We start from the raw sequence: 14689 nt of genomic DNA on the forward strand, positions 1-14689 counted from the left end.
GTAATGAGCGGCAGAATAGCTCTTGAAGGGAGAAACTTTTTCTAGGTAGTCAGATTGACTGTCTGGTGCTCTGTCTTGACTGAACACTCGCGTTGGAGTGCGAAATGTATTCCAATGCAATCACTATGAATGTGGAATTTCGTTTATAAGTTATTGGTGTTAGCCTTTGAACATTTATCACTTGAGAATCTCAATGGACTGAGGAATTCTAATTAACTTCGCAAGTTTTTTCAAAGTATACCAAATTTGGTTGTTTACATTTCCTTTGAGTACTTGCTAGAAGAGTTGCATGCGAACCGACGCATTCAGTTATTCGGCATTTTACGCAACTGAATTTTGCCTCTTTCAGTCTCCTTATCTTCTCAAAGTTGAATACGCGACTTTGTGTGACCTTGTATATCAATCACCATTAATGAATGTTATGTATTAAGTTAATAACTCTAGTCACAATAATCAGCGAAGTCTGTCTTAAGGATCGCCGTTTCTTTTCTTTGTTTCTCATTGGATAGCAAAGCCTCAACTGAATTTTACTAATGAGTGAAATTTTAACTTGGTAAGGCTTGCACATTTGGTTGCAGGAATTTTGATAATTTTGTGCACGTAGCTCACAGCTTCTCTTAGGTACGCGTGATGGAGCGAAAGCAACGGGTGAGAGAAAGCCTTTGGTAAGAAAACTATGTAGCTTGGATTGGATAAACAACAAAACCACGGGAATTCAGACAACGCGTCAGTATTTGTTTATGCGGTGTTCTTTCTGTCTCCCGCCATCAAAAATACTCATTCATCGGGCGCTTAAGCCAGCAGGTGGTTTTACCGTTCGAGAGTTGTGAGTTCGACATACAGTTGCAGTCGGTTTTCATGGTCAGGTGTTTCTTACACAACGTAGCAAAAAGTGTTCGGCCTTGACAGTGTTCGGAGTCCAAGTTGCAAGTGACCTTTCAAACAGACTGATCAGTGTGATGCAAAACTGCCCCCCCCCCCCCAAATGAATTTATTGTCTTCAAAATCCGGGAGAAGAAGTCACTGAAAATTTAATTGAAACACATATGTTCTTAGCATGGAGCAGGTTGAATATGCCGGAGGCAATCTTGGTAGCCATTGAAGAACGGCATTGTAAACTGTTCATCCAAACGATGTTCCGCACAGAAAACACGTTCGGGGAATTAATGGCGGGCGTGACTATTTGGAGGTTCCTTCGGAATGTTGGTGTTCCATGACTAAGTCACACTGAGAAGGTATTTGGTCTGTCTTTGTTAGACTTCAGGTGAACGCATTTGTTTGTTTACGGATTCATATTTCAAAGCCCGAGCAAGAAATGAAAACAAGGCTGATGGACCACAGCCACCATCTATGCTGAAATGATTTGTGTGAAGGCTGACATGTAACAACCTAGAAGTGATGTAAACTTTCCACAATGATTGGTTTTCAGGGATATTCAACAGATGATCGGGAGTCGGAATTCGTTCTGAGAGCATGGCCATGTTAAATTGTATTGTGATCACTGTTCATTTTGCTGGAATAGTAAAAAGTGTTGTCGACCAACTCGAGCCTCCACGTGATGGAGGAACTAAGTGCACCACTTCTGCAATATTCGCCTAGGCTCTCCTGACTCTAGCTGCTGCAATTTGATACATTGATGAAGCAACACCGTCTTGAAATGAGAGAGAATATTATCAGAACGCAGTAGTACGCCGTGATTAGGCACAAGTATCACCCTGTCCAGAGCCTATACTGTTTGAGCACGTCTGATCGTTTTAGAAAGTTGGTCGCAATGAGAACAGAAGGTTGATCCAACGGTATGAACACCAAGCGGAACCCTGTTGTTGCATTCCGTGTACAGTAGCTGCACGAGAGTTCATTGGCACCACCAGATTACTAATCAGCCAATAACAATCAAATTTCGTCATATCTTTATCATTTATTAATCAGATCAAGGTCCCGGCTGATTCTCTCTGTGTTCTCTCAACAACAGCTGACTTTCGAATGAGCCAATAATTCCCTTTCAAATAACAACGATATCATTGAACTCACAGTTATGTTTAGTACTACTAGTGTAAACGTTTATGGGTGAAGTGTCTGAGTAACTTACTCTGGTCTACCACATTTGAATCTGTGGTTAAATGAATGATTTGGTGTTTAAAAATATCATCCTCAAGCTCAAAACAAGACGAAACTGGGGGACGGTTGTTGATGACTTTTGGCCAAACTTACGAGTAATATATTCTGCGGCGAAAAATGCCTTGGTTTCCCGAACACCGGTTCTATGTGAAGCACTGTTTGTGCATTAAACGTTCGGTTAGAAGAATACCATGAACAACAGATTTTGTTCAAGTCTCTCCTATCACAATACACTGCGTTAACAAGTTACGTTAGCCTGGCGCCGAGCTGTTCTGGGTATTCCCTTCGTCTTCGAAAGAGCAGTGCCCGATCAGACCAGACAGCAGAATCGATCATAACATAAAAGTGCAGCTGTGGTGCTGTGGTTCACAGTTTTTATCTGCACCTCCTTCCCATACAACGATTCTGAAAATGCAGAAGAACAGTTTCTTTATATTAAGGGAATTTTATAAAAGTTCACAGCTAATTCTAGACACGTATTAGTGGTAATGTAAAGTTACCTAACCTTTTAATGTGCCACGACACAGACAGAACACAGTTGCGACCGGGCTCATGTGAAAGACAGGGAGGAGAATGAATACCGTTAGAACAAGCTTTTTTTGAACCTGACAGGTTTCCTTTGAATAATAAATCACCCGATTGAAGACGGATAAAATAATCGATGCATCGGATGGATCAGCACATGCGGATCGATAAGCCCTGGTCAGCCTACTGTAGGCATATACGTGATGACGTGAATAAGGCTAACCATTACAGCAGACTACTCTGATTTTGTTTTCAGACCCACTCAACCATGCTTCTCGGACGCTATTTCCACACTTGTTGGTTAAATTAAAGTTTGTGAGGTTAGGCAAAATGAGGCGAAATGAGTGAGTGAAACCGTATTCACGGTGCATTCGGTTAAATTAAAGTTTGTGAGGTTAGGCAAGGTAGGGGATTGAGACAAGATTAGGCGAAATGATTTAGTGAAACCGTATTCACGGTGCATTCCTTACGATGGTGGATTGGCCCAGATACTCACTGTACGTTTCTGATCCTTGCTTTCAGATCGAATTGGTAAACATGTATCATCTGAGCAAGGTTAGCTATGTTCCGGGAACATACCGACCGAACAGCACGAGACCGGTGTCGATCCAGAACGTTTCGTAGGAGGCACTTTTGGTGTTTTAAATAACTGAGATGGGCTGCGGTGATTGCCAATCCGTATAGTTGCAGATGAAATTCCCTAACTAAGCTGTCAAATTCACGAGAACTAGTTGAACTATAACGATCTCCACAAGCCTCGAGTTCATCTCTACTTTTCATGAAGCAGCGTGCCAGGTTTCACTCACCGCTGTTCACCTATACCAGGCTTGTGTTTACACTGCACCCGTAAATTGAGGTTATTGACACTTGGTGTGCACTCATCCATCAATCGACCATTGAGCACACGTTATCGTCATCCTAGGTGACACCAGTCGTCTAACAAACGAAGGCGAATGTTTACCTGTGCTGTTGACCCGCCAGCCTAGTAACCAAGACACGGCATAGGGTCTACGTTTCTAGGGCACTCTGCTCGTTCCCGTGCTCACAGGTGCTTAGATGACAGCTGCGAGCAAAATGACGCACGAAAAACAAATCTTTCAAGGTCATCCGTGCAAATGAATCGATGGAAACCAAGCAAAGGATGAAAACAATCCGAAATCATATTCATGCAGGATCGCACCAAATCGTGTTGTTTGTCGGTTCCACCTGAAACGGGTATATCTTATAGAGTTGACGAAGAATCCCCTAGATTCTGGTCGCTTTGATGACGGAAACATTGATGTGGATAGTATGGTTAAGAACAAAAAACGACTAACTGCGAGTGTTCGACTACAGTGTACATTTCTTACATTGGATTCTATCTACGTCAAATCGCTTTCGAAGACTTGTGGCACCGCCTTCCATTGATAATCCCGGTTATTCAGCTTCGGAATAGTACGCCTTCTGCTTAGCAGCTCTCACAGTAACTCAGGTCTAAGGCAAGAGTTTGGGTCTGTATGACGATCGACACTTTCGGCGCCTGCCAATTTTGGTAACCCAAGTTGTTTCTTTAGAAAACAACACAAATATCACAGACGATGGGAATATCAAAATTTACGAGCTGGGGACTTCCGCATTGAAATTTTCAAGAAGCTTGGGTCTCATAAAGGAAACTACTCACAAGGTTGCTGAAAACTCTTCGACAGAGTTTGCTAGTAGTTTCCTCTATGAAAATATACTGCGATATCTCGAATATCGTGCCCATTGAATCACGAGGCGGCCTGTGTGCAGCATACTCATTTGGAGGACATCATAAACGAGAGATTCAATTGAGTCTCCCGTGAAAACCAAATTGATTTGCAAATGAGTGTATTTCTCAAAAGCTTGGGTCTCGTTTTCATCCGAGTGTTGTACCCATCACCTCCAACTTTATAATTTCTACCTCCCAAAAAGCACAGATTATGAATATTGTCTTCGAGAACTTGAAAACGAAAGGCACCTAGCAGGTGATTTTTGTCTCTGAAGTGAATATGAAAGTCTTCACTTCTAAAAAATCGGTTCTGATTTCTTGTGAGTTCTACCATCCCGCGCAATCTTGCTCTGTTAGGTTAGTCGATTCGCCGTTATCATGAATTTTTTCTGGTGAACAAACCAGTGGCTAAGTGTGGTCTATTCTAGGGGAATTATCGCAAAAGAGTTAGGTTATGTGGGATCGGCTGCAAGTAGTCTTTTGTGAGAACGGCTTCTGTATAAAGCGACAATCTTTTTTTTAATAAGTTTCATCAACTGTGCCCTACAGGTCACTGCCTTATTGCTGTGACTCATAAAATAGGCTTGGCCACCAAAAATGTGCAACCGTTGTGCTCCAAATAGAAAGAACTTCGTGGGGCAGTCCAGAATACATAATACAGTGAAAAAATGTAGTTTATGTATGAGGTGAATGAATATATCAGCCCTAACCTAGGACCCGGGACTGTTTAGATGCTGTGAGCTATTTGGTTCAGTTTGTGTGTGTTTAGTAATTCATGTGCCCATGTTAGGGAAAGGAACCGGAAATATGAACGACGTGACACAAACTGTCAAACAAGACATCATTCGTGAATCCGTTTCGGATGATACCAACTATGGTGTATCAGATAGAAGAGCTTCCTCTCCTCCCCCTCAGCATACAGGTACACCCAGGGCCAGGGGATGATATGGTGATATCTTACACACCCGTGAATAAACAATGAGCCAGAAACATGCAAAGTAGTGTTCAGTCCAAAAGTGATGGAGGAACAGTGAACATGTTACAATCATTGCGGACTGGTTCCTCTCCGTTTGTCAGTTGGAGTGATAAGCTGTCCACCTACCGTGCCCACTACATCTGTCACCTGTCAGGTGAAAAGGGATATTGCTTAACTTGTGGTTGTCTCACGAGTATAACTCGATATACTGAAGATGCTAGGTGCATCTGGATTGTCATAGGTGAGGTGATTGTGGGGATAAGCTGCTCTGGTTCATCCATTTCTCCTCCTAAGACTAGTGATCGCTCAAGGAAGAAAGATAGTCAGACCGCACCTCCATGTCGTCAAGCTGCCAATGTTCCGAAGTTCAAATTATATTCGTCACGTCAAGTACACGAGCTATGTGGCGGGTCAAAGCTCTGTTCAGGAACAGGAAATTACCACAAGCAACTATCCCCAGACTTCCGACCCAAATAACTCATCAACTACGAGAAGTCATACTGCAAAGTGGCCCAGACGATCGTCGCGCCAAGAATGTGAGTACGGTAATTTGTCTTCCCCAAGAGCCTAGATGATGCTGTCTTCTCACGAGAAAGGATGGATTTGAAAACGTCGGTCATATAACTCACATCGGTTAAATGCGACCGTCCGTGTATCGTTTATTACGGTCGAAATAATCTTGTGGGTCAAAAGTGCGGTAATTATTAGAAATTAGATTTCCATACTTCACTCCATAATTCCTCGGGTTAGATCTACTGCCGCGTGGATCGGGCCTTTAAGTAACCAAAATAACCTCCTTTTTTGAACCCCAGCACTCGAAAAGCTCCACTTCCCTGCATTTTACACATATTGTGAACGGAGAAAGGAAGATTCATCTTCTGCAACGGAGACCTTGACTGAAGAAATGGAAAAATTCCATAATCAGTTGCCGAGGCTTGTTAGAATGGTATCTCTGAGAAAAAGCCTTTCCCTGTTCAACGATTTTAGTGGAACCGGACCCAACTGTGGAAGATTGCTGATCATATATGTAGCATTTGGAATCTCGATGAGAAACACGTGTGAGGCGAGCATGGTTTTCCACGTGAACTCATTTAAGAAATGGACACTGACGTATACTATACCATGTCATTTTGCGGTAAATGCAATCTTCGTACATTAATGATCGTATAAACGATTCATGAAACCGGTTGGCCTTAAATTAGGCGCCATACTTGTAAGCGTTCCAGCAGAAGAGCTATTCAAGTTAGATGTAAAAAAAAGCTGCCGAACGAGGAAGCTGCATGGTGCAAAGTCTTATAGATGACCATTTCACAAGCCGGTTGGATCGATAAAAAACGCACGTTTAAGTAAGAACCAAAGCTTACAGTAGAAGAGTCTGCGATTCGTCGAAACAGTCCAGTAGTTAACAGAGGCAGAGGCCAAAAAGCAACTCAGAACCGCCAGAACGGAGTTGCTGAAGCACGTGGCAAAAAAGTGGGTGGTGAATCAAACACCTCTAAATGTACTCAAGTGGCTTTTACTACACATAATTCCCTATCTGATTCATGAAGCATCGTTCGAGCAAGTTTTCAAAACTACTTCTTTAAAGTTCAGATCATACGAGTATCTGACACTCGACAGATAGGCCTCGTCTGTGGTTACCTAAAGAGAGGTTGAGAGCTGAAACGTGATGCTTCTCAATACTGCAGACTGCGTGAATCATTCAGAAGAGACTCACTTTTCTCCTTGAACATATAAGCTAGCGCAGCATTCAATCGATTGTGTGTCACTGACGTGCTAGCCACTCGCTTAATAAAACAGGGATAATTGGAACCAAGGTAGGTTTGTTCTAGTCAATATCAGCCTGAATTATTGTCACTTGGAAGAGAAGCCGCTAACCATATGCTCAATGTGACACCGTCAGTGAGTTGATGAGTAGATCTGGGAATTTTCGCCCTGTGATATGCTAGCGGACTTCCAGTTGGACTTTGAAGGACTTGACGGAGGATGCCGCTAACTCGTGGTTAAACAAGGATTTGCTGCCGATACCTATTGTTGTATAATGTCTAAGCTTGCAGCAGACTTCCGCAGGTTAGCTCGTCTATTTTATTCCTCTGGGTCTAGATAGGGGCCAAGAGCTTGCATGCCACACCGAATTTTGCTCGACGCAAGTGGTTTGTGCCTCTTAGTAGGTGTCCAGTGATTTCGCCATTGACGACGCTCAAATCTCACTCGAATGCTAGCCATTCTTACACCAAGCTCTCTCCAAAACGGAACACTCAAAATCAACCAATTACAATCGCTTTATTCAGGCTTCATGAAGGTTAAGTTGATCTTGATGCTTTCCGTGGGTCTACCTTTATTGATTAGCAAATATTAACAAAAATCATTTCGATCTATACTAGATGTGAGGAAATTCTTTGGGTATTAGGCAGATTTTATCGTTAATTCAGCAATGTGTGAAAAAGTTTGCCCTAGCTTTAGGTTAGATATGACCCGACCCCCATAAAGCTTCACAGAGTAGACGGTGCAACAGTTGCGCGAATCGATACTGCGAATTTATGGAATGTACGCTGGTGAAAACTACGCTCTCACGGGACTCGAACTGATTATGGCAGTTTACGCTACCTTTCGTCAATTCGCTGGAATCATAACATTCTGACATTTTATTCTATGCAACCCGAGAATACGTCATCGACCCAGTTCGCTAACGGGAGTTTATCTTAGACGTCCAGATACGTGTATCGCGATATCTCGAATATCGTAGCGACTGAAACATGAGGCAGCCTGGTGCAGCACAGTCAGTTGCCTGGAAACAACACAAACGAGAGATTCAGCTGGGTTCGAGGTGAGTCTCTCGAAAAACCAAATTTGTTTGCAACTGATGGTATTTCGCTCAGAGTTGGACTACTTTCCAAGGTACAACAGTTTTGGTTCAGGCTTTGCGTAAGTGGATATATATAGCGAATTCATTAGCTTATTTGATCACTCATAACCAGTTGAAGTCCAGGCAATCGCTGGCTATGCTATTTGTCGATGAAATCATGCTTTGTGTGGCCGGAGGCCAAGTCGAACGTTCCAGGGTTCTCTGATGGGTGACGTTAACACTTGATGGTGTCAGTAGTCAGAAAGTACCGTTGAAAATAATCTATATAATGCTTCGTTTGTATGTGGAAGATATCTGTGATCACAAATACGCCACTGCCATCAGAACAATTGTGTACATAAATACCACACCTCATCAAATCTCCATGGAGTAACATGTAACCCCGCTCATGTGATTGCTATAAGTCTGATAATAAAAACCAGTTCAAAGCTTTAAGTAGACGTGTAAGTCAATGGTTCCGCCTAATTCAACTCCAGATAATACCATCAAGACCACATATCACTTATCACGAAAGAATTAGCTCGTTCACATAGCAATATGCAATATGTTAACTCTGTCATGCGGATTCGAGTACACTCCGGGTTGAACACGCCCCCCTTACATTTTACCTGACTGTATATTTCCTTGTCCATATTGGTTAGCTGTCTATTCAATTTGCCATCCCGGAGGTTTGCATGGTCGTGCGATTATTGTTAACGTGCACTGAAATTTGGTGAGGCTGTTTTAACAGTAAAAACGGGCACACAACGGATCCACAAATTCGATGTTAACCAGAATGATGCGAGTGAGTACAAACCTGTAGTGTGTCAGTCCACTAACTAGGTTTCGGTTTTACCAAGTTTGCGCTACCGAGAGACCGAGCGTGCTCGTTCTCTCCTGTTTTGTTCTGTCGCAATCTGTCTGCAATCTGAGTACTTTTCAGCCTCACTGAACGAACACAGGTATATCTGTGTGATTTTACAGCTTTGTCTTGGTTTTTATTCCGAGTGTCTTCCCCACCTTCGTGCAAGAACCTACTGTGTACCGCGCTGTGAAGGGAACATTTGAACCTCATCCCAGTTTTTTTTCCTGATGAGAACCAATCAGTTAAGCATGCGTAACAGCAATGAGATTGGTTTCAATTGGAATGGAAAATGTTTGAGACCGACTGAAAAGTCGTCGTTTCAGAGGGGTTTGGTAAACAATCGGTGTCCAACGATGGGTGTCCTAAGAGTTTCCAGAAAACACAGCGATGTTCTTCGCAGATAGTCTGTGTTTTAGCTTGGCTTGCCCCTCTTCTGTTGGTCGTCATCAACACCTTAAGTCGAGTTATTACTGCGTCTAGCTACAAAGATGACATGCAAACATACTGTGGTGGATCCGTCCGTTCACAGCTGTAAGGCGATTAGGGAATTTTTCTCGAGTGATCTTTCAGCAAGTTCCGTCACTCCTCTTATTTTTAATTTTTAGAAATCCCACACGCATCCAGCCGCCTTTGATCAACCAACCGCTGATCAACCGAGCTGAAGATGTGACAGTGAGATGCTTAACAAGCCGTAATAAACCAACCAGAACGCAGTCTGGCGAGACTATCCATACAGTCTTTTTGGATTACTACCTACAACTGAAGGCGACTAGACTAACAAAGACACATCAACCTAGAACGAGTGAGAGGATGTGACAGACAATCTCATGGTGTGCGGTGTTAGGTCGGGAAAGTTGAACGCTCTGTCAGCACGACATGCGACGGGATCCTCAGCTCGTGTGTCGCAGCCGAGCGGTAGCGCGTGTGCAAGCGCTCTGTCGGCAAACATCAAAGCGTTGTTCGCAGGGCACGGTCGGAATGGGTGACCGAATCTTTCATTCCGAGCCTACAGTCCTCCGCGCTTGTGCGTGTGTGTGTGTGTGTGGTCTCGCCTTTGTCACATATATGAGGTCATCCGTTGCTTGACATTCGAATGGCGAATCCTTTTATCTTTCGGTCTGCCCTACAGTTCGGCCGTCGCACACGCGATCATTGCAGGCATGGCCTAATACGGAACGTAAAATCGACATTGGGTTGCTGCCATCGCCAGCGGAAGATAGGAAGACAAAACGGAGAATCAACCGCCAACAGAGTAGAACAATTGCATTCTGCTTTGGTGGCATTTTCTATTCGGTTTTAAATAGACAGTGACTAGAACATAACAATAATTTATTCGAGAGTACCAGTGAACGCTCCTTCGTGTGGTAATCCGACGCTTAGGTAGACCATATGAATTAATGTTTGACAATATCACGTGGCTGAATATGAGAAACAATGTTTATAACGCATTTTGATAAGACATAAGAAATTAGAAAGCCCTCTCATCAGTTATTAAATAAATGGATATAACGTAAAGCGAGCTGTGTAGAGGTGAATACAGCAAGGTCTGTCGGCAAGTCAAGCTTGCAGGGGACCGCCTCAATTGTTCAGAAGTGAGAGGTAATCCAGTTCTCAACTGGTTACGACCATGTTTTGATGACTGTGAGAAAGCTGTCGAATTCGACAAATCCATATTACAATATAGGTCAAGGATGAGTTTTCCTTCTAGATCCTTGTTCTATGGGCGTAAATGATACTGTCATGCCGATTTCCCTCGATGTTCCGCACGATTAACCAATACACTGCATTAACTTTACTGGTTGGTAGTCTAGTTTAATGATGAAGTCAATGAAGGCTGATTTCTCATCAACACGTTAGTGATTCTTCAACTTTCCTGCCCTACGTTTCACTGCCCTTGAACTTATTAGTAGGTCTGCATTTTCCCAAGTACATCTGCGCTAGTCTAAAACTTGGCCGTTAAACAGTCCGGACGACACGAAAGGGTATTTTTTTATTACAACGGGCTTACAAGTAACCGTTTTTAAACCACCTTAATCCATTAACCGAGGGTCCGATAATAATACTTCGTTTACTAAACGACATATCGAGCACTTCCTAGTACCGTGAGAAACTTACGTGTTTTGGACTAGATCCATCTCTGTCTCGTTGACTTCTGCTTGTTCTGGCGTTATTGTAATCATTGTTGTTAATTTCATCATCTTTATCAATATATTTACTACCTGAACATATGTATAAACCTATGGAAACTATTCCAAGGAGAATTGAAAGTAGTCACAAACATGTACTCCGTCGGAATGGACGAATTTTTCGTCGTGTTCTTGTAGCGACTGTTTCAACACCCCGTCCAGTAGAAATGATAAACTACCGTTTAGTTTCCGATTATACTTTGAACAACCTTGGCTAAGTATACCTATACAAAGTTACCTATAAGTTACTTATACTTAGTTAAACATGCTCTGTATCTGGTAATAAACAACTGAATTTGTTGGTTGTGTGAAGAGATTAGGGAATTACAGTGAACCATGGAATCTATGCCACCAATTCACGCCGGTGAACAGCCGAACGATTAAGTTTTCCTACTATTGGCCGGGAGGTCGCGGGTCCTAAAATCTCTGGAGTTTCGTAGGTTACTCACTGCTGATGGTTCCCAATAAGGATGGAACGACTATGCAGTACTTCTCGGCTTTTCAGGGCTTCGCTGGCTTCATTTACTAGTCCTCGGCTAAAAACAGGTTTACTTTCAAATTAGTGCTGAATTACAGACCGCCATCTGAAAGCCACCCTTATCAGCAATATCCGCTGGGTACGGAGATGTGTAAGATATACAAATATACTTTTGATATTGTCCGTGGATTTGGAAGTTTTGATGAAGTTTTCGTCCTGTAAGTAGAGACATTCTATACTGGAAAACCGAGAAACACGGTGCGCAACCCATAAATGTCTATGAGGTTTCCAACTTGAGACCTCTTGGCTAGTTGCCTGGACACTCCACCATTCGGTCACAAGCGGCAGTTTGATTAACTCGCACTTGGACAGAAACTAGCACTGCTCAGATGGCTTTAAATAAGGAAGAAATATCTGCACACTGTTTCTCGGCTTTTCAGCATATATCGGCTTTACCTACACGACGAAATCTTCAANGAAATCTTCAATTTAGCCTGTGTGCATTACACAAAAAGATACTATGCAAATGTATATCCGATGCTTCCAATCTGATCCCCAGCAGTTGAAGTACCAGTAAACCAGTTCGTCATGATGAGGTTTCTTGCACTCAATCAGCAGCCGATTATCCACAGGACACGTGACAATGGACCAAGTGATACTGATCTGAAATCGATGAATAACGAAGTGAGTCGTAATCAAACTGAACGAACTGGTACGACTGGACCAACAATGGAGAAGAAACGGAAGAAAACTCTACAATACTATATGACCCAATCAATGACAACTACTTCCTAGTTAACTCTCAAACCGAAAGATTCCACCTCACCTTGATACTCCGACGTCGGTGTTGCAATGACCCCACCGGCTGAAGTGACTGGAGCTTCATTCATCAAGTTACAAATATCCAAGGGAACCTTATGGAAAAGTTTGCACAAGGAGCAGAAAGTCTACGCAATGTGAACAGGCGAACTAAGAGACTTTTTGAGACAGGGCTGTACTGTTTGCCGCGACTGAATTGAATATATAAGAGCCGCGGTGCCGTTTTTCTCAAGAAAGGACGAGTTAAGAAGAACCGAAGTGAAAAGCTGTGATGCTCGGTCACCCTACGATTTGCCTGTGACCGATGGTAAGGTCATTTGCCGTCAGCGTGGATAATCATGACCACGGAATGACGGTTGTGATAAGGATGACCATAAAATTAGTGTCGATGAGGATGACGATAATGATAATTATACTGGTAATCATACTGTCGCCGCTGATGGTTGATGGTGACGATGATGGCAGAGAGGATGAGGTTCTTCCCAAAATGTATCCACCCCGAGCAGCAGCAGCAGTAACAACAACAGAATTCAGGTGACAACCGTGGCCTTTGTGTCCCCTGTAATCAACTGAGACAGACGACTGAGTGGTCAACTTAGGTAGAATCGCCTAAAGAAGGAAAAACCAACAACTATGGCCACAGCTATGTTATCCAGGGTTTGGAACAGTTGCGACGTACCGAAGATACGGAAATAACGCCATTGTGCAAATAACATTAGGAAGGTGAGTACGATCTAACTTCCTGTCGAAAGCGTGGGATTGAAACCCCCTCTAGACAAGAGGGAGGAGATAAACTGGGTTAGGTATATCGTATCGTACAGACTGTGATGCTCTATTAAAATTCAGGTAATTGATAACGAGAAGTTGGAGGAAGCTGGCTACACACTCATCTGAACTCAAGCTTGACAAGAGAGTCTAAGACATCTTAGGGTCGGATTCGCTGCTGCTGAACCTGGCCGCTTCAATGCGACATCCAGCTTTGAGTGCCGATCTGAAAGCTCAAGTCGGTGGTACGAGCGCTCATCGAAAATGGACAAGTGAACAGTTAAACTTTCCCTTGTTCGTACTTGTTGCGCTGTTCGAGATCCACCCAGCGAGTCTTGGAAGCATCCAATAAGTGGATATGTTCTGTTTTCAGATGAAGGAATTCCAAAGAAGTGCTTATAACAAATGCGGTATGTCTCACCGAATGCCGTACGAACCACATACTGGTGCATGTGGTCCTGCGAATGTCTTCTTGTCGTGCGGTCCTTTAATTGTCGACCACAATAATTATCAAGCAGTTCATATTCTTGTGGAAACCAGGACTATCGCCAATGTCTGGATAAACAATGCGCTAGGATAACGGAATATATCGGAACACCTGTCACTATAGACGACCGAATTAACAGATAAGGATGCCTAAAGACTGGTTGTGAAACTGATCGATTAGATGAGCGCTTCTCCCATCAAGACGTTCAGGGATCTGTCATTTGCATCAGCTCCGAAACTTTATACGGCGAGGACCAAACCTTTGATAATTCGGCGCTGACGGATAAAGGAATGACGCGGCAAAAGGAAGCACTGAATGTAGTTTACTGCAGAAAAAGACATAGCATCTCTAAGAGGTCCAGGATATTCGAGCGAACCAAAGACTTAATATTTTCGGTTTTGAACTCGGCTACGTGAATGAAAATTTTGTGTGTTATGTAACCACCTACTCTACATGAATTTGGGATATTACACCCAGTGACTTCAAGCCACTGTGCAGATCAGCATTTCCTGTCTACCCACAATGATCCTCAAAAACAAACGTTTAGCTAATGATAAAAAAATTGGAAAAAAGCACATCCAACTTGATCACATCCCGTACGGGCACTTGGGCTTGATCAAGCTCATCCCAACCAAAAGGTAACAAATTGGCTTCGAAGGCTTTTTGAGTATACACGGACGAAAGTCAATTTTTTTTGGCTTAACAGACTACTGATAAGGCTTCGAAGAACCGAAAACCGACCCGGTCACGCCGGCAAAAGCTAAACACCAAACTGTACGACGATATCTGGAGTCACCAGTTGACTTTCCCGACAAAGGTAGGTTGTCGGTGGTTGAAACGTATAAACATGTGAACGGCGTTTGAAAAAAATAATTATTATAATGAGACGAATTTAC

Source organism: Opisthorchis viverrini, assembly GCF_000715545.1.
Source record: "Opisthorchis viverrini unplaced genomic scaffold opera_v5_80, whole genome shotgun sequence".
Lineage (NCBI taxonomy): Eukaryota > Metazoa > Platyhelminthes > Trematoda > Opisthorchiida > Opisthorchiidae > Opisthorchis > Opisthorchis viverrini.